We start from the raw sequence: 26,104 nt of genomic DNA, 5'->3' as shown, positions 1-26,104 counted from the left end.
CCATATATTTCTTCAGACAAGCTTTATAATTATTTGTCAAGCTAAGTTGTAATTTGCCTTTTTGTTTTGTTTTTGAATATTAGGTGGCATAACAAGAGGGGTCAGCTGCATGTTAGGGTAAAAGGGGCAGATGTTTTAATATATTGACTTTGGTGGTAGCTGCGAAAATAAAAGACCCAGATCGTTTCTGCTGGTCTGCCAAGGGGAAAGCCCAAAGGCTTTCCACGGCCTAATCAGCATGATCACCCCTGGTAATGCAGTGTTCCGTCGTTACTAAGGCTTCAACTCACAGCCTTCTAACTTGGATGCAAGAGTGCTACGCATGATCCCAGGCTGACACTGATCCAAACTGATTAGGCCGTGAAAAGCCTTTGAGCTTTCCCTTTGGCAGATGAGATATCCTGTCTCGCTTCGTCAGGATGTAAGAGATCCCCTGGCACTATTTGAAGAAGAGCAGGGAGTTTTCCCATTGTCCTGGTGAACATTCCTTTCCTCTCTCAACCAGAAAACAGATTACCTGGTCATTTGCTGTTTGTGAAACCTTGCTGTGCACAAATTGGCTGTTGCATTTGCCTATAAAACAACAGTGACTGCATACAAAAGTAATTCATTGGTTATATTATCTTTGGGATATCCTGACAATGTGTAAGACACTATGTTAATGCGAGTGCTTTCTTTCTTTGATGTGTGCTCCGACAACTCTTATTCAACAGATAGTTAAATTTTCATATACAAGGACAGAGTTCAAAGGTCTGTCACCATCTGGCAAAGAGTATTATTAGTAGGAGAGTTGTTCTCAGAGAATTTCTGCTGGTATTCTAGACACAAATTGTGGATTGATAAATATTATCAAAGTGCTTCTGCAGCAGGTTTTGTGTTACTGGAATAACCATTGAGTACTGGCTTGAATGCTTGTTGAACTGTTCAAGTCGAGATATTAGAATCATAGAACGGTTACAGCACAGAATGAGGCCATTCGGCCCATCGCGCCTGTGCCAGCTCTTTATAAGAGCAGTCCTGTTAGTTCCATTCCCCTGCACTTTCCCCGTAGCCCTACAAATTTTTTTCCTTCAAGTATTTATCCAATTCCTTTTTGAAAGCCATGATTGAATCTGCTTCCATCACCCTTTCAGGCAGCGCGTTCCAGATCATAACTACTTGCTGCAGAAAAAAGTTTTTCCTCATGTCGCCTTTGGTTCTTTTGCCAATCACCTTAAATCTGTGTCCTCTGGTTCTCGACCCTTCCGCCAACAGGAACAGTTTCTCTTTATTTACTTTATCTGAACCCTTCATGATTTTGAACACTTCTATCAAATCTCCTCTTAACCTCTCTGCTCTAAGGAGAACAAGCCCAGCTTCTCCAGTCTATCTACGTAACTGAAGTCCCTTATCCCTGGAACTATTCTAGTAAACTTTTCTGCACCATCTCTAAGGCCTTCACATCCTTCCTAAAGTGCGGAGGCCAGAATTGGACACAACACTCCAGTTGTGGTCGAACCAGTGTTTTATAAAAGATTGAACATAATTTCCTTGCTTTTGTACTCTATGCGTCTATTTATGAAGCCCAGGATCCCGAATGCTTGGCTGTAGAGTACTGACAATCTGCCTACATCGCTATAATATTGGCATAGAACAGGCCAACTTCATCAAAGCCCAATAGCTTAATGGCTTTGGACTGTACGAGTACAAGAGATGGGCTTTATTCACAGTTTGCCAAACAGGACATCAATGTTTGATCACGGGGGCAGTTATACCCTTTGCAGAATGCTGACATTGCTGGCTGTGACAGTAGAAGTAAGCATTCTTGAGAATTCCGCCTCTCCTTCAACTCTCTGAACCATCTTCAGCAACTGATTGCTCCAGCATAACTCAGCTTGCAGGTCCAATCTCTAAAGGGTTGAAAGGGCATTTTAAAAAAAGTGAACATTGAAACAGTGAGAAATGGAATATCATGCAAACTTGTTACCACATTCATTACTGATTTCGCACAGCATGATTTCAAACCCATAGAGAGTTTTTTTTTCTTTAACTCTTAACCTGAGTTCATCTTGGCCATTTCATAAGCATATAACATATGGAATGAAAACTCATGGGACATAATTTTAACCTAACTCCCTGTCAGGAAAGCCAGGGGATTGGGTAGAAATACTACTCTAGATTGACTTTAGTGGAGAGTCAAATTGAGCAGGGGGTAAAACAAATGTACCTGATCCCGTCAGTTTCTCGATGGGTTTGGTTAAAATTGCCCCCATTAATTGACCGTAGGGTAAATTCACCCATTCCATCCTCCAGTGGGGAGCTGCACTTGAAAGAAACAGGGATTGGAAGCAGGGCTACAATACTGTACCACTGATTCCCCCACCCGTTCACCCTTTGAGTATGGCTTATTGTTGGAAGCAGCGAGTCATTGTGGCTGACTATCTGCGCAGACAACATCCCGGTGTAAGTGTCAGGATCCTCCTGCCCAGAACATTCGCATTGGTCCCACCAGGAAGATATGCAAAACCTTTCTAAATCACTGGTTAGGCCTCAGCTGCAGTATTGTGTCCAATTCTGGATATCACACTTTAGGAAGGATGTCAAGGCCTCGAAAAGGGCGCAGAGGAGATTTACTAGAATGATACCAGGGATGAGGGACTTCAGTTATGTAGAGAGACTAGAGAAGCTGGGATCTTTCTCCTTAGAGCAGAGAAGATTCAAGTGGTGATTTGATTGAGGTGTTCAAAATCATGAAGGGTTTGATATAGTATATAAGGAGAAACTATTTCTACTGGCAGGAGGGTTGGTAACCAGAGGACACAGATTTAAGATAATTGGCAAATGAATCAGAAGGAAGATGAGGAGAAATATTTTTATGCAGCGAGTTGTTATGATCTGGAATGAACTGCCTGAAAGGATGGTGGAAGCAGATTCAATAGTAACTTTCAAAAGGGAATTGGATAAATACTTGAAAAGAAAAAATTTGCAGGGCTATGGGGAAAAAGCGGGGGAGTGGGACTAATTGGATAGCTCTTTCAATGAGCTGGCACAAGCACGATGGACCGAATGGCTTCCTTCTGTGCTCTATGATTCTATAACTATGTGGGATCAAGGGAGGTTCCTTCTTTAGCAGATAACTAGAGGGCATCTGAAGCACGAAGGGGTGTATTTTGGGCTCCTGTTAGATACAGGAGGCAGCAAAATGTAGCAGAAGCTGCCTGCTCTGTGTGGGTGGAGGAAATCCCATGACTTCCTACTCCACCCGCCCCCACCCTGCCCCCGGAAACATCTGCAATATGACCGAACAGCCCCCTTTATGAGTATCATACTTCACTATTTCTGGATGGAAAATGAATCTTTCTTCTATTCTTTCTCTAGACAAAAGGGGCTACTGTTCCACTTTACCTGTATACCTTCATCTTGCATAACCTCGTGAATGCAATCAATGATGCCAGAGAAAAAAGGGAATGCACAATCGCTCTGATTACATAAGTATGAGCCATCGATGGTGGGAGTCTAAGTTCAGAAATTTTTATACTCCAATATGCCAGTCAACCCAACTGGTCCATGCCGGTGTTTATGCACCACATGAGCCTCCTCCCACCCTACTTCATCTCACCCTATCTGCATATCCTTCTATTCCTTTCTCCCTCTTGTACTTATCTAGCTTCCCCTTAAATGCATCTATGTTATTCACCTCAACCATGTGGTAGCAAGCTCTACATTCTCACCACTCTCAGAATAAAGAAGTTTCACCTGAATTCCTTATTGGATTTATTAGTGACTATCTTATATTTATGGCCCCTAGTTTTGGACTCCCCCACAAGTGGAAACATCTTCTCTACGTCTACCCTATCGAACCACTTCATAATTTTAAAAACCTCTATCAGGTCATCTCTCAGCCTTCTCTTTTCTAGAGAAAAGAGCCCTAGCCTGTTCAGTCTTTTCTAATAATTAGACCCTGTGAAAACTGATAAATAGCCCATATTGATAATACTGTCAATAAGATATGGGAGGGGAGGAGTGGGGGAGACACCCTAAGTTTGCGCTGCCACCGAGGAGCTTTGTGTGCGACAGCCCTTATTGGGAAACTGTACACTGCCTAGGATATTCCATCTATAATAGATGGGGACAATCACATGCAGTAGGTCCCAATAACCCATATGGGTTGCTGGCAGTCGAACCCAGAAAATCAGCCCTCACAATTATTTCCTGATGTTTTACAGTTGCTTAAATATCAACAGTATTATTGTCACGTCCACTGTTATCTCTTCATTTCAGACTTGATCACACTTTTTAAGAAGTAATTTAAAATATGTCTTATTAAATAGCTTAATGGTGATTGCAATAATGGTTATAACATAAAAAAGATGTATGCTAGCTGTAGACTACCTTTTCTTTAAATAATTATAATTTATCAGCCCTGAAAATCCCCATGCTAAAGAACAGTAAGGGAGGTCTTTCGTGGAGATATTAAATAATAATGTGCCAATGTAGGTAGAATTGAAAGGAAATGGCAGATTTCCTGAAATGTCCTCTCCCAATTTCACAGCTGAATGCTCAGGATTATGTCGCAAGAGAATATCCCTTCTGTAAATATACTTAACCACCGTTTAACACCAACAGATAGAAGGATTTGCATATTTACAATTCTTGATTCTTGCAGCATATTTTTGACTTTACTAAATACTTTTGGGTTGTCTTATGTAGAATGTGATGTTTTGCGATAAACATCTGACTAGTTGAAATTATAATCTCACAGTGTTCAAGCTGACTGAATTGACTTGAGCTTGCATTTATCTAGCACCTTTAATATAGAACGTCCCAAAGGGCTTCACAGAGGTGTAAACATTAAATAGACACTGAACCAAAGAAGTGTTTATTAGAGGTGATCAAAAGCTTGGTCAAAGAGATGGGTTTTAAGGAGGAGAGGGAGGTTTAGAGGTGAGGGGATTCTAGAGCCTGGGGCCTAGATGGCTGAAGTTATGATTGCCAATGTTCCTTATCCCTTGATATCCTGAATTAACAAAACTATCGATCTCAACTATGAAAGTTTCAATGGACCCAGCATCCACAGCCTTTTGGGGGAGGGATATAAGGATGCCAAGGTTGTGAGCGGTCTAGTTCAGCCTGACACCAGGGTTGGGGGGGAGGGGTGCTGGATTCATTGGCAAGGGCACAGAGTTTGTGGCAGGGGCTGAAGACGAAGGCAAATGCAATGCGATCATACAATTATACTATATCATTGTGTAATCGTATTACGTTTGCTATTGACACTTGGTCTGATTCCACATTCCCAGCTGGGAGTGGCACACGCAGGGAATGTATTGTGGGAACTCATGGAGGCACAGCCTTGGATTTTCCAACCATTAAAATTGATGGGTGCAAAATCGCAAGCCATATTCCTGCTGCTCCCCGAGTCCTCCGCTCCCAGCTGGGAGCGTGGGTTCAACTCAACTGTTTCTATGTATGTTTTAAATGTTTATATATTTATGTGTTTGTTTTACTGTCTACTTAGGATGGACTAAACAATTATATGAAATGCTTGATAAAGTGACCACAATAGAACTACTATACTTGACATCACTCTCTTCCTTCCAATTCTCAATGAAACTAGTAATGTGCTCAGTAATGCTTGATGATGAGTAAAGATGAAGAAACTTCAGAGCCAACAATAGTTAATTCACAGCAAGTAAATAAAACTCCGAGAAAATGATCTATTTTAATAACCAGTAAGAGAACCACATTATAAAATCAAAATTGCTTGAAAATTAGCTTCAAGAGATGAGGAAATAAAGTCTGAGTGATTGCTAAATACCGTCCTATGTCTGGTTTGGGGAATTGTACGCTGCCGATTTCTAGCGGGAAAGTATTTAAGATCTCCAGGACTAGTCGTTATGTCCTGTGTAATCAAGGATGTTATATTTCAATCACAAAGAGCAAGGTTGGAAGTATAGAAAGATAAACCTGAGTTTTCACCAGAGATACTTCCCACTCTGCAGAATGAACCAGTTATTTTAAAGTACCAGGGGCGAGAACTAACTTTTCCAAACTGAAACCATGCCTCACATCTCCTCCATTTAGATGACACCCCTGCCAACCATGCTAGAGACGTCTTCAAAAAAATCCACTAGGTCAGCCAGACATGACCTACGATCAAAATAATACATTGTGAATTTCATGGTATAAATCTCCTCTTGTTATAAAATAACACATCATCTGATGCCACAGGATATCTTAGGTCTTGCATCTAGTGCACATCTGTCACACTCCAGTGATCACACTTCAAAGTCTTACACTTCAAAGTCTCAACATTTTATAAAATGAGAGAAAGGCATGCTGTTTTTTTCTGACCCGGAGCCAGAAATTTACAAACAGCTGGCAATCTACAAAGTTCCCTCACCAAAAAGCAATTAAATTCTTCCCTCAGGATCTATTTAGACACCCCCTACAGGAAGTACCTGAGCAGTGGCCTTAAATGGGCAGGCAAGGTTAGCAGCTAAACATCACTGCCCTGCTCCAGATTCCAGCATTCTCATGAGCAATGCCACAGGAGATTAGCTAATATCCATATCTCCATTTTTAAAATAAAAGCAAATTTATTTATTTATCACAGAAATCTTTGAACTCTTCAGTGGTACATTTGACACATTGATTACCTATCACTTAATTACAAAAGATTAGGACAGGTTTACCAATTGAGTGATTGAAATAAATACTTGTCTCATTCTGGAATGTTATGGCTCATAAACCTGGATAATGTTCATGAACAGAAAGTAAGAAAGTAAATAAAGGAAATAACCTGCTTATATTAACACAGATGTAATCTAGAAGTTTTACAGTATTTTGTCAATGTATTATACAAAATAGGGTAAACTGCAGGAAGATTTATTGATGAAAGTCAGATTTAAAGACCAAATGACATTGCAATTAATTGCTAGATACTGTAACAAAGAAGGCATTGAAGAGTTCAATTATCTCTGTGATAAATTTATTCCTTTTAGGATAACAATGCGCCTCTGGTGTGGTGTTCTAAGAATACTAGCTGATCTCCCTTGGCATTGCTGATGAGCAGTCTGGAACAACCAGCTTCAAACAAATTATAAAAATAACCTTATGATGCATTCACATTAAAAGTGTTGGTGTGAAGAAACGTTAGCTTTGCACTGGTGATAAATTAACAGGAGGGGATTTTAACTTGCGACGATGATATGACCAGGGCAATATCAGATCGGCCATCCATTGTACAGCCCTGCCCAGTTTTCCTTTTCACTGACTTCAGAAATATTGGAAAGAAATAATTGTTTCAGAGACTCATAAATTAAGGAAGATATCCATTTGAATGGGTTGTGCATATAATTACATGGGAGGCGCTGTATGATCTAATCAGGCCGCATCTGAAAGAGAAATATTTCAGCTGCAGCCCTTCACAACTTGAAATGTTAGTCCATTTTTCTCTTCTGTGTGAACACTGACCAGTTTTTTTCCCTTCTTGTTTGTGGATTTCTAGCATTCCTTTTTTTTCGTTTTATTTCAACTCAACAATCTTGTATTTGGGGGTGAAATGGTATTGCTGAGGTTGGAAGCTGGGCATGTTTGGCAGGGAATCTACGCTGTGTTTAGATCAGTTTTAAGCACAATAGGTTTTCTCCCAAGAATCAATTAATGATTTAAAAAAAAAATTCTTAGTTCAAGCTACCACAAACGTTTATAGAATCTACTGTATCTGTTTTTTGTGGAGTTGGGGGGAGCCTTATTCCTAGTGTAATTCCCTTCTACACACCCGGCCAATGCTGGGATTGTATATTGTGAAACTGTGGGCTGCCAGCCTGTGATTTTCTATCTGTTAGAATTAATAGATGGACATTTGCGGGCTGGGAGCGTACAATTTCACAATATGTGCTCTCTGTGTGTACAGGAAATACAGAAGTGGAATTCTCGCTCCCAGAGTCTGATACTTCTTTGCAATAAATTCAGTGGTTTCTAGAGCCTTTTCAATAAGTTAAACAAAATGACTTGGTGTCTGTTGTGGCTCAGTGGGTAGCACTCTTGAGTCAGAAAGTTGTGGGTTCACATCTCACTCCAGCAATCTGTAGCAACAAAATCTAGGTTGACACTTTAGTACAGAGGTGGGTGCTGTCTTTCTAGAGAAGATGTTAAACCAAGGCCCTGTTTGCCCTCTCAGTTAGCTGTAAAAGATCCTATGACACTATTTTGAAGAAGAGCAGGGGAGTTCTCCCCGGTGTCCTGGCTAATATTTATCCCTCAACCAACATCACTAAAAAAAGATTATCTGGTCATTGCTGTTTGTGGGAGCTTGCTGTGTGCAATTGGCTGCTGCGTTTCCTACATTACAACAGTGACTACACTTCAAAAGTTCTTCATTGGCTGTAAAGCACTTTGGGACGTTCTGAGGTCGTGAAACTCGCTATAAATAAATGAAAGTCTTTCTTTTCTCCTTCCTTTACCCCACTATAATAAAATCCACTACCCACAGCACGTCTGCAAAATCGTCATTTTGTGTCATTATTGGGATGTTGTGCTTACTTTTTGTACAGGAGCTAGCGTGCTAAAGAAGGGAAACTGCACTTATTTGCAGCAGTAAAATGTGCTTTTTTCCACTCCCAATATATTCAAGAGAGAAAGGGAGTAAAACCATTAATCTAATACCTAGTGTATTAAAATGGACATTTGAGCTGAAAGTAATTCAAAAGCATTTTAGGTACATGTGGACTTGCTTCACATTTGACAGTACAGCTGTGCCTCTCACTTGTATTTGTATTGGCAGTTACTCAATAGTCATCCTTTAGATATGCAAAGGAGTCTAACGACTAATGCAAGTAATTCAATCTCATTATTGAGCACATTAGTGTATGTTCTAGCAGATTTTAACCCTTCATTATCTCTTTCCTAGTCCTGTAGTGTTTCTAATTGATTTAATTGAATTCAGGATGTTGAATTGGCGAACTAGCAGCGCACTGCTTTACATGAGATGTTTGCTTCGGCAGCACTTAGGACCGGCCTCAGATTTAGCGCCATATGGCGATAAAGACACTAATCTCTAATTATGGATGAAGTATACTTGAAATGGTTTTACGTTGACGGTTGCTGATCTCAGATTGTGGCAGAATTAGAAACCCATGAAAAACTGAGTCTCTGGTTCTGCCTTAGGGATAAGAGAGTGGGAATTAGCAACGTAAACAGGCAAACCGATTCACGGACATCGATCTCTCACCATCCAAACTATGATATGGAGATGCCGGTCCGGATGGACTGGGGTGGACAAATGTAAGGAATCTTACAACACCAGGTTATAGTCCAACAATTTTATTTTAAAATCACAAGCTTTCGGAGATTATCTCCTTCGTCAGGTGAGTAGTGAATTCACTACTCACTACTATGTCATTCACTACTCACCTGACGAAGGAGATAATCTCCGAAAGCTTGTGATTTTAAAATAAAATTGTTGGACTATAACCTGGTGTTGTAAGATTCCTTACATTTATCCAAACTGTACAAGTGGCACTACAAAAGCACTTTTAATAAAAGTAGACCTCAAACCATGCGATAGAAATTGATCCAAAGAAAAGGACCGCTGGAAATCTGAAATAAAAACAGAAAATGCTGGAAATACACAGCAGGTCAGTCAGCAGCTGAAAAGAGAAATCCAGGTAATCATTTCAGGTGTAGACTGATTGTATCAAAGTCTAATCCGGAAACATTAGCTGTCCTATTTTTCTTTTCAGATGCTGTTGAGTTATCTGTGTATTTCTTGCATTTTCAACTTCTATGCACCTCTGTCTTAAGGAACTTGAACTTGTATTTAAGGAATTTAAAGGGTTGTTCTTCAATGCCATTTAGATTTGTTTGAGATTTGAACTTCCTAGGAGATTTTATAATTCACTCAGGTATAATTGGGCATGCAATGATGTCATCATGCCATCAATCAGATCCTTTTCTAAATTTAAGGTTTACTTTTATGGCTTTTTAACCAAACACAGGATCTAGCCAGTAAGCCACAGCTCGATAAGCTCTCCTTTGCAGAAAGAAAACCAATCAAAATGAACCTCATGTTAACATTGGCACTGACTGTTATCAGGGAAGAAAGAACTTGCATTTACATAGAACCTGTTAGAGCCTGAGGACATCCTGAAGCACTTCACAGCCAATGAATGACTATAGCAGTGTGGTTACTGTCATGTAAGTATGACAGCATTGTGTTCTCTCAGCAGGGAGCCACGCTTGAACAGAGCACAGATCAGACATAGGGATACGATACCATAATGCTGATTTCTGACATGTGCTGTCTTTGAGTGTGGCTCCCTGCCGAGAGCCCAAGATCCGAGTGTTTATCCTTATTTGTCAATGCAGCACTAAAATCTGCTTAGCCTGAAATAAGGGGGATGAATTTGGTCAACACCAGTAGCACAAAATGGGCTGATAGCAAATCGGGAGCTCACTTTACACTGCGCCTGATTTTCTTAGATCTGCGGATTCTCTATGAGCCCGTTTTGCACGACTGGCGGTGACCAATTTCGTCCCCAAGATTTTAAATGCACGTAGACCACAATGGACAATGTTTGGAACTGTGGTTTGTAGTCCACCATTCTGTTTTAAGAGCATTCTCTTGAAACGTACCAGTTGAAAATATATAACTCCAATGACTTGATGAATGGGCCTTTAGGATACTAGGAAGTCTCACTGATTTCATCCTTTATTGCAATAAACATACATCCATCAGGGCTGAGAATTTGCATGAAAATGGGCTAGTAGTAGCAGGAAACAATCTGGCTCACATCTGTCTTAACATAGCATGGATATCCATCTTTGAATCACTATGCTTGAAAATAGCATCCTGGACTGGTGCAATGGACTGAATAGGGTTGGTGTAATCCTTAAGGATTAATTTGGAGGTGGTTTTTGCCAGTCTTTATTCAATATTCAAGTGCAGCTATCCCACGGAAAGGTTGGATTGAATCAAAGTGTTCTGTTTCCTCCAGAAGAGCTTTCATGTAGAGAAGACAACTTGTGCTTTAAATGGTTGGCTGACTATGATTTGTTAGCTGTCTGGGTGTCTACAATTCAATTGAATGGAATCAATGATTGCCACAGGGATTTCCTGCATTTCATTTCCTTCTGGAAGCTATACTAGACATCACATGAGGCAAGGTTGTGATCGAGAAGAAGGCAACAAAGGCAACACATGAATCTGTTGGTTATGGAGAGAGGTTTTCTACAGAGAAAAAAAGAACTTAAAACTCAATGTAAAATTAAGTTGAATGGCAAACCATTCTGATGAAAGACAAGATGTGGAGATGCCGGTGACTGGGGTGGACAAATGTAAGGAATCTTACAACACCAGGTTATAGTCCAACAGTGATTTTCAAACAAAACTGTTGGACTATAACCTGGTGATGAAAGACAAGTTTGGGCTTGATAGACTGGCATACTATAGAATCATAGAATCATAGAAGTTTACAACATGGAAACAGGCCCTTCGGCCCAACATGTCCATGTCGCCCAGTTTATACCACTAAGCTAGTCCCAATTGCCTGTACTTGGCCCATATCCCTCTATACCCATCTTACCCATGATAGAACATGCAGTGCTGTTTAAAATATTTCTTATGTGGCATTGTAAATATAATGTGACTTGAGTCACAGCAATGAAAGTGGAGCTGAAGATGATTACTTTGAAGCAAAAACAGAAAATGCTGGAAACTCTTAGCAGGCCGGTCAGAATAAATGTAACAGCTATAGTCCACTGTCTTGTGGTGTAATGGGTACAAGAGGGTAGTGGGGTCCGGGAGTAGAGAAGGCACAGGAAATGTAGCGGTCACCAAATAATCTGAACCTGTTTGCAGCGAACTGGTCCAATACACCCAGGCGAAGGACCGAGATACTCCAAGCCACTAATTCTTACCAACACAAAGAAACATAGCCCAAGATTGGATCCTCTGAATGGATTGCTGGTGAGTGGCCAAGCTCAAGGAAGAGTCTCATACTCAATGCCCATGAAAAATTCAAAGTTACATAGAATTGTGGTAAACTTTAACATTTTAATTTTTGCTCAATTTCTGACAAAAAACTTTTTTGATTGAGTGTGGTTAAATATAATTGTCAAAACTACCAATGAGTGATGTGCAGAAGCCGAATTAATACAAAGTTAAAAATAAGGTTTACTGAAATATTATTTCTACTAATGTTAATACAGCTCCTTTACACTATCGTGCTCCACACACGTGAATGGTGGTTGACAATTAAACAACTAATGGGAGGAGGAGGCTCTGTAAACATCTCCATCCTCAATGATGGCGGAGTCCAGCGTGTGAGTGCAAAAGACAAGGCTGAAGCGTTTGCAACCATCTTCAGCTAGAAGTGCCGAGTGGATGATCTATCTCGGCCTCCTCCCGATATCCCCACCGTCACAGAAGCCAGTCTTCAGCCAATTCGATTCACTCCACGTGATATCAAGAAACGGCTGAGTGCACTGGATACAGCAAAGGCTATGGGCCCCGACAACATCACGGCTGTAGTGCTGAAGACTTGTGCTCCAGAAATGGCTGCGCCTCTAGCCAAGCTGTTCCAGTACAGCGACAATACTGGCATCTACCCAACAAGGTGGAAAATTGCCCAGGTATGTCCTGTCCACAAAAAGCAGGACATATCCAATCCGGCCGATTACCGCCCCATCAGTCTACTCTCAATCATCAGCAAAGTGATGGAAGGTGTTGTGGACAGTGCTATCAAGCGGCACTTACTCACCAATAACCTGCTCACCGATGCTCAGTTTGGGTTCCGCCAGGACCACTTGACTCCCAGACCTCATTACAGCCTTGGCCCAAACATGGACAAAAGAGCTGGATTCCAGAGGTGAGGTGAGAGTGACTGCCCTTGACATCAAGGCAGCATTTGACCGAGTGTGGCACCAAGGAGCCCTAGTAAAATTGAAATCAATGGGAATCAGGGGGAAAACTCTCCAGTGGCTGGAGTCATACCTAGCACAAAGGAAGATGGTAGTGGTTGTTGGAGGCCAATCATCTCAGCCCCAGGGGATTGCTGCAGGAGTTCCTCAGGGCAGTGTCCTAGGCCCAACCATCTTCAGCTGCTTCATCAATGACCTTCCCTCTATCATAAGGTCAGAAATGGGGATGTTCGCTGATGATTGCAAAGTGTTCAGTTCCATTCGCAACCCCTCAGATAATGAAGCAGTCCGAGCCCGCATGCAGCAAGACCTGGACAACATCCAGGCTTGGGCTCATAAGTGGCAAGTAACATTCACGCCAGACAAGTTCCAGGCAATGACCATCTCCAACAAGAGAGAGTCTAACCACCTCTCCTTGACATTCAATGGCATTATCATCGCCGAATCCCACACCATCAACATCCTGGGGGTCACCATTGACCAGAAACTTAACTGGACCAGCCATATAAATACTGTGGCTACAAGAACAGGTCAGAGGCTGGGTATTCTGCGGTGAGTGACTCACCTCCTGACTCCCCAAAGCCTTTCCACCATCTACAAGGCACAAGTCAGGAGTGTGATGGAATACTCTCCATTTGCCTGGATGAGTGCAGCTCCAACAACACTCAAGAAGCTCGACACCATCCAGGACAAAGCAGCCTGCTTGATTGGCATCCCATCCACCACCCTAAACATTCACTCCGTTCACCACCAGCGCACTGTGGCTGCAGTGTGTACCATCCACAGGATGCACTGCAGCAATTCGCCAAGGCTTCTTCGACAGCACCTCCCAAACCCGCGACCTCTACCACCTAGAAGGACGAGAGCAGCAGGCACATGGGATCAACACCACCTGCATATTCCCCTCCAAGTCACACACCTTCCCGACTTGGAAATATATCACCGTTCCTTCATCGTCGCTGGGTCAAAATCCTGGAACTCCCATCCTAACAGCACTGTGGGAGAACCTTCACCATACGGACTGCAGCGGTTCAAGAAGGCGGCTTACCACCACCTTCTCAAGGGCAATTACGGATGGGCAATAAATGCTGGCCTCGCCAGCGACGCCCACATCCCATGAACGAATAAAAAAACCCCACCAATTCCACTGATCTGATCAGCAATCATTTTTAAACTTTTAAAAGTAAACAAAAATGGAGCAGAGAGAAAGTTAGTCTTTTTTTAAAAATTAACTGTGCAATTTTATAAAGGTACCAGCAGTGAGATTTCCTTTAAGGATAAATTAGTAATGATGAACTATCTAGCACATTCAATTAACAAAAAGGAAGTAGAAAAGATGGCTACTATCCGGTTGGGATATTGTCCTACTCCAAGGATGTTACTGGTGGTAGACTGATAAGGTGTTATGGGAATCGGCAGCCACAACAGACTGGAATCAGTTGGATTGGTGCCAAGTTTCTCCAAGTAAAATTTAGAAAGCAAACATTCCAATCAACTTTGTAACAATGTTATAGGAACCACAAGGAAGAAAGTACAAACAAAAAGTATTAGCTACAGCTGCAGACTGGGAAATGAAGTCAACTGGGTGAATTAGTAATGCTGTAAATCTAAGGAAAGATGGCATGTTATATTTTCTAGAAACTGCAAGCAGATGTTGATGATCAAGTTAATAACACTGTGGGACACAGTCCATGGAAGTCATCCATGAAACAGAGAAGTAGGTAGGAACCCAGAGAGGGAAACGTGAACAGAAACAAGCCTTAGAACCGCAGTGTTGAACTTTTGGGAGGGTAATTTTAACTTTTGGAGATTGTGTAAAATGGCTGATATCAGATCGGCCGCCCATTATACACCTTTCCCGATTTTCATTCAATTGAAGTCAATTGTCCAATGAAGTTTGTTTCCATATAACTCTAGGACTGTCTGCAGTTCCTGAACCCTGGTAAGACAGCCTGAGACGTCCAAGTAACTCTGTCCAGTTTGTGCTTGTATTTCTTATTTACTGGTTTTTGAATCTTGTGGGCCTGGAAAGGGCTATTCTTAGTGCTGTTGCCTCATTGGTGGACCAGATCTCTAAGATCTAATAGTGTCAGCCGCTTGAGATACATGTACATTAATGGGGACATGGAATTCGACTTTACAGAGATAGTTTTCTGAGTATGCACTGACAGTGGGGAACCCTGCATTATTCACATCCATAACTAAGGCAACTCATTTAACATGACACAATATCTCGATACAAATCCTGGGAGGTTTTCAGTGGACAGAAAAGGACGAGCAGTGCATTTGATGCCTCACGATAGGTACTGTCGATGGGTGACCTGTCCCACAGCTGGCACAAACATTACCTCACCAGATGTGGCCCCCGAGACTCCATCGTACACATCTATACAGCCCACAAAGAGAGATATCTGGACAACTCCTGCTGTAGAAGGTCTGTTGCATCAATGGTGCAATAGTTGGGGAAAAACAGTCGACATACTGGAGACCAGTAGATTTGTTTTCAGTTCACAGTCTGGTTTTGATCAGGGTATGGAATTTGTTGCAGCAAATGATTTGTTATCAGTCAGATTTTCTCAGAAACTGGCATTTTTACTGCCTCTAGGACTCTGGAAGCAAAGTGTGCCTCAGTTGATAAGTATAGAAACTCCCAGCAAATTTCCATGAGATATGTCACATCATAATCTGTAGCGAGGAACCAGATGTAGTATGGATAACTGAAACATGGCTGCATAAAGACAGGATTGGCAGTTAAATATTGCAGGACATAATGTATTTAGGAAGGATAGGGAAGAAAGAAGTGGGTGGGGTAGCTGTACTAATTAGACATAACATAATGGCAGTAGAAAAAAATGACATAACTAACATTAAGATAGAAACTGAATCCATATGGATTGAGATAAAGGATAAGAAGGGATCGATCTCGCTAATAGGGGTATACTATAGATGACATAATAGTGGAAGGAAAGTGGAGGGAGAAATATGTAGGCAAATCTATAAAATGAGTAAAAGACAAAGATAAAAAAACATGGGAAATTTCAACAACCACCAATTAAACTGGCAAGAAGAGGTTGTGAAAGGGGAAAAGGGAATGGAGTTTTTATAATGTGTACAGGACTCCTTCCTTACCCAATACGTAAGAAGCACAAGAGAGAAATCACTGCTGGATCTAGTAATGGGAAATGAACCAGAGCAGATAAGAAAAGTAAGCCTAGGAGAGCCTCTAGTCAATTTTAAGACGATGATTGAGAAAGACCTAATTAAGACAAGGACCAAAGTAATAGTTTGGAAAAAAGCTAATTATGAAGGGATGAGGATGGAACGAGGGAAGGTAAACTGGAAAAAAATAATGACAAACAAAGAGATAGAACAGCAGTGGGAAATATTTTAAAAGGTGACCAATAGAAACAAGAACAAACTAACCAATAATGAGACACCATGGATGAATAAAGAAATAAGGGTAAAATTGAGTCTAAAGAAAAAGGCATACAGTAAGTACAGAGGCAATAAAGGAGAGGATGACAAAAGGGACTATGAAGAGGTTAGGAAAGAAGTCAAGAAAACAACTAGGAAAGCAAAGATGAATTATGAAATGAAATTATCAAAGAATATAAAAAGAAATAGTAAAGTATTTTATAGCCACATAAATCACAAAAGGAAAATTTAGATAGGGATATGGCCAGTAAGGGATGTTCAAGATAAGCTCATAGGAAATGACAGTGAAATGGCAGAAATATTGAATGCCTCACTTTTTACGAGGGAGGCTAACATGGTGGACATGACATTAGAAGAAGAGATCAAAAAGGATATCAAGACATTTAAGATAGATAGGAGGGAGATAATTGATAAACTAGACAAACTTAGAGAGGATAAAACCCCTGGTCCGAAGGATTGCATCCGCGCATAATCAAAGAAACTAGGGACGAGATAGCAGAGGCACTAGTATATATATAAAAAAAATTCAATAGAAAAGAGAATAGTGCCAGAGGTCTGGTGGACAGCGAGTGTTATTCCTGCACTCAAAAGAGGAACTATAGACCAGTTAGCTTAACGTTGGTAGTAGGGAAGATATTGGAATCTTCACTCAAAGATGTAATAGAAAAACAGAAACATAGAATCATAGAAGGTTACAGCATGGAAGGAGACCATTCGGCCATCGAGTCCGCGCCGGCTCTATGCATGAGCAATCTAGCTAGTCCCACTGTCCCACCCTATCACCGTAACCCTATCACTGTAACCCTCTCCGTTATTGCTACAACATCGTATTCCCATGTGGCTATTTGTGCCTGCAACTCACCAACCTTGTTAACCACGCTTCGTGCGTGCACATACATGCACTGCAAACCCATCTTAGACTTTCTTGTACTCTCTTTTGGTCCATCTAATACTTTACTATTTTTTACTCTAGTGCTATCTTTCTCTCCTGATCCTTTGTACTCCTTGTCTCTCCAGTCACGCATTCATCTGCTCTATCCTCCTATTTCTATACTTGCTAGCGCGTGGCACCGGGAGTAATCTGGAGATTACTACCTTTGAGGTCCTGCTTGTTAATCTCTTTCCTAACTCCTTAAGCTCTGCCTGCAGGACCTCATCCCTCTTCCTACCTGTGTCGTTTGTACCGATATGGACCACGACCTCTGGCTGTTCATCCTCCCACTCCAGAATGTTCTGCAGCCGCTCAGTGATATCCTTGACCCTGGCACTAGGGAGGCAACATACCATCCTGGAATCACATCTGCGGCCGCAGAAATGCCTGTATGCTCCCATATCTATGGAATCCCCTATCACTATTGCTCTTGTGACCTTTCTCCTCCTCCCCCCTCCCCCCCCCCGTACAGCTGAGCCACCCATGTTGCTATGGTCTTGGCTCTGGCTGCACTCCACAGAGGAACCCTCTCCCCCACCAATATTCAGAACTGAATACTGGTTAGAGAGTGAGATGCCCTCCGGGGGCTCCTGCATTACCTACCTGGTCCTCCTTGTCTGTCTGGCGGTCACCCCATCCCTCTCTGCCTGCACTCACTTAAGCTACGGGGTGGCCACCTCCTGAAATGTGCTACTCACGTAGCTCTCAACCTTGATGCAGTGTAGTGAAGCCAGCTGCTGCTCAAGCTCCGAAACCCGGAGATCGAGCTCTTCCAGCTGACGATACTTCCTGCACCTGTGGTTGTCCAGGACACGGGAAGCGTCCTGGAGTTCCCACATGGCACAGGATGCGTATTCCACGGGTGTGAGCTGCCCTGCCATGCCTCGATTTATTAGATTAACTAAACTTAACAAAAAATAAACTAAAGACTTAAAACAAAAACACACACCAGAAAAAGAAAACCTCACCAGCTAGCAGTCAATCAGCTCCTTCCCTTGTGCTGACCTCACTCTTGACTTTCTTACCTCGCTCCTTGAAGCCCCGAACTCTTTACGCTCCGACGCTCCGACGCTCCGACGCTCCGACTTCAAACAGGTCCGCTTCTTACCTCAGGCGCTTCGATTCTAGAAATCTAGACATCCGGAAATCGAAAATATAATAAAGAATAGTCAGCACAGATTTCAATAGGGAAGGTCATGCTTGACCAACCTTATTGAATTCTTTGAAGAAGTAACAAAAAGAGTAGACAAGGGTAATGCAGTGGATGTAATATACATGGACTTTCAAAAGGCCTTCGATAAAGTACCGCATAATAGACTCCTGACTAAGGTCAGAACACGTGGGGCTCAATTTTCCCGGGAAATTGCGGGTGCGATGGGGGCGGGGGGATCCGAAAATCGGGGAAATCCCATTTGGGTTCGGAGCCCGGCTCCAACCCGCAGACCTCCGGGTTCCCCACTGGCGCGTCTGGGTGCGTGTGTGCCTCCTGAATGCGGAAGTCCCACTGGCAATTAAAGCTGGTGGGATGAAACTTTACACAGATGTTGAGATAGTTTAAGTAGTTGAACTAGTTAATTTTCTCCACTTTGAGGCGGGGGTGTGATTTTGAAGCATCCTCAGCGTGTTTCCCGTGCTGTGGGAAACACTCCATGTTGCAACAGACATGTTTCAGCCAGCAGCCAGTGAGACATTCAAATGCTTATTTGACAGATGGGGAGAAAAGGTCACTTATTACAGCAGAGCACTCAGCTCCTTCAGACAAAGTTTTGGCTGCAAGATCTTTGTGTTTTCACTGAAAATTCTTACTTTCCACTCAAAATTCTTCTGTTCAAACACATTTAACTACTTTGCGGACACCCTCAAACTCAGACCGTCAAGACCGCCATGGCTGCTTTCACCACTACACCTGAGGATGAGCAACAACACCAACCTCACCAGGCATGGTGTCCACCTCCGCCACTTGGAGCTCCACAACACAGTGCTGCACCACAGGCACCTGCACAAGAGCATGGAGGGCAACAACAGAGAGAGCGACGTTGCAGGAGGCACTACCCTCGCTACAGAGTCTACAGACTCAGACTCAGCTTCCTGGACCTCTCTGAGGAACAGTGCATACAGAGGCTCAGAGTTATTTGCCAGGTAGTCGCAGACATCTGCAGCCTCCTTCATGCTGAGCTGCTCCCGCCTGGGCTGAGCAGCATCTCCTTCTCTGTCGCTGTCAAAGTCACCACTGTCCTCAACTTCTTTACCCCCGGATCATTCCAGGGTGCCACCGGAGTCTCTCAGTTGTCTGCACACAAGTGCATAAGGCAGGTCATCGATGGCTTGTTTCGCAGGGCCTCGCAGTACGTCAACTTCCCCATGGACGACCTCAGCTAGACGGAGAGGACAGTGGGATTCCACTCCGTGGCTGGCTTCCACGGGTGCAGGGTGCAGTCGATTGCACCCATATAGCAATAGGAGCACCTCCATACGAGCCAGGACTGTTCATCAACAGGAAGGGGTATCACTCCATCAACACTCAGCTCTTTTGTGACCACTGCAAAAGATTCCTTCATGTATGCGCCAGATTCCCTGGCAGCTGCCACAATTCCTTCATCCTCTGGGAATCCAACATCCCACCCCTCTTCCATGCATCGAACTCCCTTAAGGGCTGGTTCCTTGGGGACAAGGGATACCCCCTCCACACATGGCTGATGACACCTCTGAGGAACCCCAACATCGAGCAACAGCGTCAGTATAACAACAGCCACATTGCCACCAGGTCTACAATTGAGCATGCTATGTGGCTGCTCAAGATGCGATTTAGGTGTCTTGATCTTTCTGGGGGAGCACTTCAATATGCATCAGACAGAGTGGGATGCATTATAGTAGTGTGTTGTGCCCTGCTCAACAGGACAAAACAGAGAGGAGTGCCGCTTGAGGAGGCCCCTTCCACATCTGCCACCCACATTGAGGAGCAGGAGGAGGAGGAGGAGCAGGAGCAGGAGCAACCCATGGCCAGAGCAGCAGCTCACCTGGCTGCTCGTGAGGCCAGGGAGTCACTGATATGTGAACGGTTATACTAACATCAGAAAGTGTGAAGAGTCCAGTCCTCACACCACCTGGATAAAGCAGCGCCCACACCAGCAACCTCCCCCCCACCCCTCCCTGCACAAGATAGTCCTGCAACTACACTTACACCCACTGTAAAGTGACCCAATGGATGGCATCAAGTGTTGCCGTTCATGGTGAACCTCGTGAAAGGGCCTTATTACAGAAGCCAGTCAAGAATGGCCAAGACGTGGCAGTTGTGGTTACAGTCATAATATTTAATGTGAGTTTAACAAAAAGCTAATATAAATAAAAAACATGACCAACCGTCAAACACCCTTATGCACACCCTTCGTGCTTACAAAACCTTCGCCTTTCTCTTCCGACTACTTCTACATGGTGCATCCCCTGGGCTGCAGCAGAGATAGTGGCAGGTTAATCATGTCCATGGTTGGACTGCTTAGATGCTTTTGGCCTACGCCCTGTGGGTTTTGGAGCCCGTGAGGGCCCCTCCAAAGACTGCTGCACCTGCACCTGTGCAGGGGCAGACTCGGCCACCTGGAGAGGAGGCAGCATTGCGGGTACTGGTTGAGAAGGGGGCAACGGGTGAGACGTGGGAGCGCTTTGAGTGGCGTCCCCACTTCCATGTCCCCTTTCTCCATCATCCCTCTCCTGGGCCAGGCCACATCACTCCTACCACCCTGCTGGACAACAGTGTGGAGGACATGTGTGATGCATTGGAAGGCCACTTCTAAAGTATGTCAGCCGGTTTAAGGTGGCAGAATGTTGTTCACCCTGAGTCCGAAAAGCCATTGTCAGGGCCTGAATGGACTCATTTATGAGCCATGCTTGAAGCTCAGTGGCGGCTAGCCTTCTCTCCATCGCAGACATTCCCGTACTTACCCGTGACAGTATCTCAGAGAATTGCTCACGTCCCTGTGACACTATCTCAGAGATTCCCTCCAGTACCTGTGCCACCATTCCACTCATGCAGGAGTTGGACTCCTCCATCCTCTGCGCTATTGTGGAGAGTGCGCTTGGCACCTGTGCTGCTGTCCCTCGATCATTCTCCTTTTAAAGGATGACCCCCAGGGTTCAGAATCTGCGTCCAGCTGAGCAGAGCCTGGAGTTGAGTGTTCCCACCGATGCGGACTCTCCACAGCTGCCCCTGCCACCATTGTCTACTTGTGCTCACATGTGTGTGGTAACTCACCAGATGCTAACCCAACTAACTGAGGACTAGAACCCACCGAGTTGTGAGTATCTGCGCTGGTGGATGGCTCGCTCAGATGTGACGGTGCACCCTCAGAGGCCGGCAGGTCTTCTGTGGAATCGCCCTCTGCCATCACAGCAGTTGCTGAAGGCCCTGTAAGAGAACAGAAGGCAATATTAAGCATCATCACAAATGTGTCATTTTGCAATGAGCATATTGAGGTGCTGTAGATGGAAAGGCATGTTAACATCGATTCATATTGTGTGTGCTGAATGTTAAAAGTTGTTTCACCAGACGTTTGTGGGGTGCCAGTCTCGGCGTCCCCGACGGACAGGCACTCGAGGGTGCGGCTCAGCTCCACCACCTCTTGCTTTGCATCTGCGAGGAAGAGGATTTGTTGCAGCCTCCCTCCTGTCCTCGCCCTCTCCCATGCATTCTGAGCTCTCTTCTCTAATAAGGGGAGAAAGTACAGACGCGTAAGTGAGTGATGGTGACGTGGCAACCAATGAATGCATTGGATTATGTGCGGCTGACCATGAAGGAGATGCATCAGAGGGTGAGTATGAGACAGAGCCATGACATTGTATGAGGATTGTGTTGAGTGGTAGTGGTGGGGTGACTAATGGGGAGGTGAGGAAGTGCTGAGGAAGTGTAGGTAGGTTGAGGATGAGCCTTAAGTGGATGTGAGGAGTGATGTGATAGAGTAGTGTTGGCAGTGTAGAATGAGTTGGGGGGTGGGGGCGGTGATGTGGAAGACGGAATGTAGGAGAATCAATAAGTGTACTCACTTTGGCTGACCTAGTTAGGTCATTGAAGCTCATCCTGTACTGGATCCAGGTGCGGGAGATGTTGCTGCTGCTGGTGACCTCTGCTATCTCGAGCCAGGCCTTCTTGGTGGCAGAGGCAGGTCGCTTCCTCCCGTCCACTGGTTGGAACACATCCCTCCTCCTCCTCACTGCATCTAGTAACACCTGGAGTGAGGCATCACTGAATCTTGGAGCAGCCTTACCCCTGAGCTGCTCCATTGTGATGTGTGGGTGTTTGCTCCAGGAGAAGCCATTGGAGGACTGCCCCTTTAAATAGAGCTCCTCCACCTGACAGCCTGTGATGCGGGTGCGCAGTCCGCCCTCTACGCAGCTTTCGTTAAGTGGCTCCAATTGACTCGCGATCAACGTGGAAAACAGACATTTTTTATTGGCGGGTTACCCACGCGCCCAATCACCTCCCCCCGCTGCCATCTGGCCTCCACTCTAATGTCAGGGGACAAGTAGCAGAATGATAGCAAACTGGCTACATAACAGAAAACAGAGAGTAGGGGTTAAAGATAGTTACTCAGATTGGCGGAAAGTGGGAAGTAGTGTTCCAAACAGGGATCAGTGCTACGACCACTGTTGTTCACCATTTACATAAATGATCAGAAGTACAATATCAAAATTTGTGGATGACACAAATTGGGGGGTGTAGTTAATAATGAGGAAGACTGCAACAAAATACAAGACAATAAAAAACTTGCAGAATTGGCGTGCAAATGGCAAATGAGTTTCAATATAGGTAAGTGTGAGGTGCTGCATTTTGTTAGGAAGAATAAGGAGGCCATGTACTCTTTGGAAAATTAATGGGGTAGAGGGTGCTGTGGGTACAGATTCAAAAATCATTAAAAGTAGCAACGCAGGTTAACAACGCCATAAAAAGTGCAAACAAAGCACTGGGGTTCATCTCTAGAAGAATAGAATTCAAAAGCAGAGAAGTTACGTTAAACTTATATAGAATGTTGGTTAGACCATGCAGAGTACTGGAGAAAGTGCAAAACAGATTTACAAGGATGATACCAGAACTGAGAGGGTGCCACTATCAGGAAAGACTGAACAGGCTGGGACTCTTTTCTCTAGAAAAGAGAAGAGGAGGCCTGATAGAGGTCTTTAAAATTATGAAGGTGTTGGATAGGGCAGACGTAGAAAAGATGTTTCCACTTGTGGGGAGTCCAAAACTAGTGGCCATAAATATAAGATAGTCACTAATAAATCCAATAAGGAATTCAGGAGAAACTTCGTTACTTGGAGAGTGGTGAGAATGTGGAACTCGCTACCACATGGAGTGGTTGAGGCAATCAGCATAGGTGCATTTAAAAGGAAACTAGATAAGTACATGAGGGAGAAAAGAATAGAAGGATATCTTGACAGGGTGAGACGAAGTAAGGTAGCAGGAGGCTTGTGTGGAGCATAAACACTGGCATTGACCTGTTGGGCTGAATGGCCTGTTCCTGTGCTGTAAAATTCCATGTAATTCTATGTAAATTCACTTGCCCTACTAATGGATGCAAACAATACATTAACACATCTGTTTCAAATTCTTTTGTGTGCTATGTTAGTGAAAACGATAGCCCATTTATTTTAAACCATTTATTCCTTTCATTAAAATATAGGAGAGAGGAACTTCATATCACTGCCTGCATTGCTACTGTTTCTGTCTGAATAAATACATAAATATTACATGTTGGATAGGGCAATGTTGTCCAATAGAAATTGCTGACTAGCCACAGATGTAGCTATGGTGACACCATTTTAGCCACATGCACTAATTATCTTGGAAATCGCCTTTCATACACTCACACAGTACAGCTAAAAGCACTTCACATGTGTATATTTACTTCATAAATATCTACCACCATTCTATAACCATGGAAGTAAAGCAGTCAAAATGATCAAAAAACACTTACGCACTCTGCTTTTTGTCCTACCATTTCACCAACAAATGCATAAAACGATTAAAGTACACATACATACGCCATGTGAATATGAGTATTGAGATCACACGCTCTCGAGTGATGTCTAATATTCATTTTTTATTTATTAATCAGGAATGCAATTAGCCATATCTGGATTCCCAATTAGCCACATGTGGCTAGTGGTTAATATAATGGACAACAGTGGTCTAGGGAATTTCAGTTGGATACAATCCATACTGATGAGAAGTGTCACTATTAAACTAACGTTTTAAGGGACAGGATAGGAGATTGTGGAAACAAGTTCTGGGACTCAACAATGCATAAATTACTTTCAGCAACTGTGATAAGTTTTGTTCGTTTTTGGATTGAACTGCCGGCTTGAAGAACTGGAACGATCAGTTGGCCTTGTATTCACACTAGAGTAAACAGCACACTAGTACAGCTATCATCTGATGCTGCAGGCAATAAGTACACATGCCTTCCAGGTAGCTGGAAAAAGTGAAGAAACACGATGAACGATAATTCAGAGGGAATCTGGATTTAATGGGGTAGATTTTCAACGTGCCACCCAGGTGTAAAACTGGTGTTGTGAATTGGCCACCCGTGAGGGAAACCTCCCAATTTTAATTTCCATTAATCTCAATGGAAATGAAGATTGATCGGGTTCTATAATGAGCGGTGGAATCGTGCCAGCTTTACACCCGGGGGCAAGGTGAAAATTTACCCCAACGTTGGTTGAGTGTTGAACATTTGGTTAATGGTGTCACTGGTTACCCATTTAGTACCGATATTCCATTATATAAGGGCTGATAGGGCACTCCTGTGCTCCAAGAGCACTGCTGTACTACAGACACCGGCTGACTGCATTACCTTGGGCAGAAGCCTGAGGCCTACTGTGCTTCTGTTGTACATGGAGCCGAACAATGTGGTGGGTCAGTACACACGGTGCTGATGGCTGGTTCACAAGTGATGCGGAAGCCTCATCAAGACCTTATAGTTCCTGCAAAAATATTTAGAAGAGGACAAAGCACCATGATGCAGTATTTGTGTTGGTTTTACTCCCTTTCACCCTTCTGTGCCCATTTGGAATGGGAACAAACGGAACTCCATGAGTATAGTTGTTCTTAAAGTGGCAAAAACTTTGATTTTTTTTTCAATGTTTACAGTGTATTTTAAATGCAATATGGTTGTTCTTACAGATTTTTGATATTTCACTTTTTTTTATTTATTTCAGCAAAAAAAAATTGTGCGGGCAATTTTCTGTTTGCCTCTTAAAGTAAGCTTGTTTTTAAAAATGCCTTAAATGCAGTATTTCATGGTTAAGGTACTACAACATGAAGAGAAGGATGACAGAGATTAGTAGGCCTCAGACCAGTTCTGCAGAGCTTGGCACACCTACCTGTCAATGCCCACGGACAACTGCATCAGCCTCTTGTTTGTTAGCAGGTGGCCAGTTACTGAGCTTTGCCATCTGCAACAACCAGCCCTGCAGGTAAATTCCAATGTAGGTCAGGCAGTTCCTTCAATTATTATGCTTGTGGCTCATTGCAGCAGTTTGATTTGTGAAGCCCTTGGAAGATGCAAGTGTTGCTTTCCATTGTAAATTGCAGCTTCAATGTATGCCTTGCTGAAGTATGGCAATGCAACGATGCAATAAAAGATTATGTGAGGGCTTCACATGGGTGCGCGGTACACATGGAACAGGTTGAAAGGCATCATTTTCTGGCATGTAATATTGCACGATAAAGCTGGTAGATGGTACAGCGGATAGTCTTAGCTTGTCAGGTTCCTTATACCATACCATCTTCTCCCAGATCTGTTTCCGATCCTGCCGATATTGTACAGTGTTACGCATGCCCACACC

At 43.3% G+C, this 26,104-nt stretch overlaps 1 long non-coding RNA gene across 1 annotated transcript; it reads right to left on the bottom strand.

Moving 5' to 3' along the window:
• On the bottom strand, positions 1-25,189 carry LOC137301632 (uncharacterized). Its single transcript, XR_010958329.1, has 4 exons — positions 25,111-25,189; positions 21,553-21,668; positions 18,295-18,401; positions 1-1,889 (listed from the first exon to the last, which is right to left on the bottom strand). It is a non-coding gene; the product is annotated as an uncharacterized lncRNA (long non-coding RNA).
• Positions 25,190-26,104: the final 915 nt, after the last annotated feature.

The sequence above is a fragment of the Heptranchias perlo genome, chromosome 34, assembly GCF_035084215.1.
Source record: "Heptranchias perlo isolate sHepPer1 chromosome 34, sHepPer1.hap1, whole genome shotgun sequence".
NCBI classification, from domain to species: domain Eukaryota; kingdom Metazoa; phylum Chordata; class Chondrichthyes; order Hexanchiformes; family Hexanchidae; genus Heptranchias; species Heptranchias perlo.
Note: the sequence above shows the minus strand (reverse complement) of the source record. Positions and strands in the feature narration are given on the sequence as shown.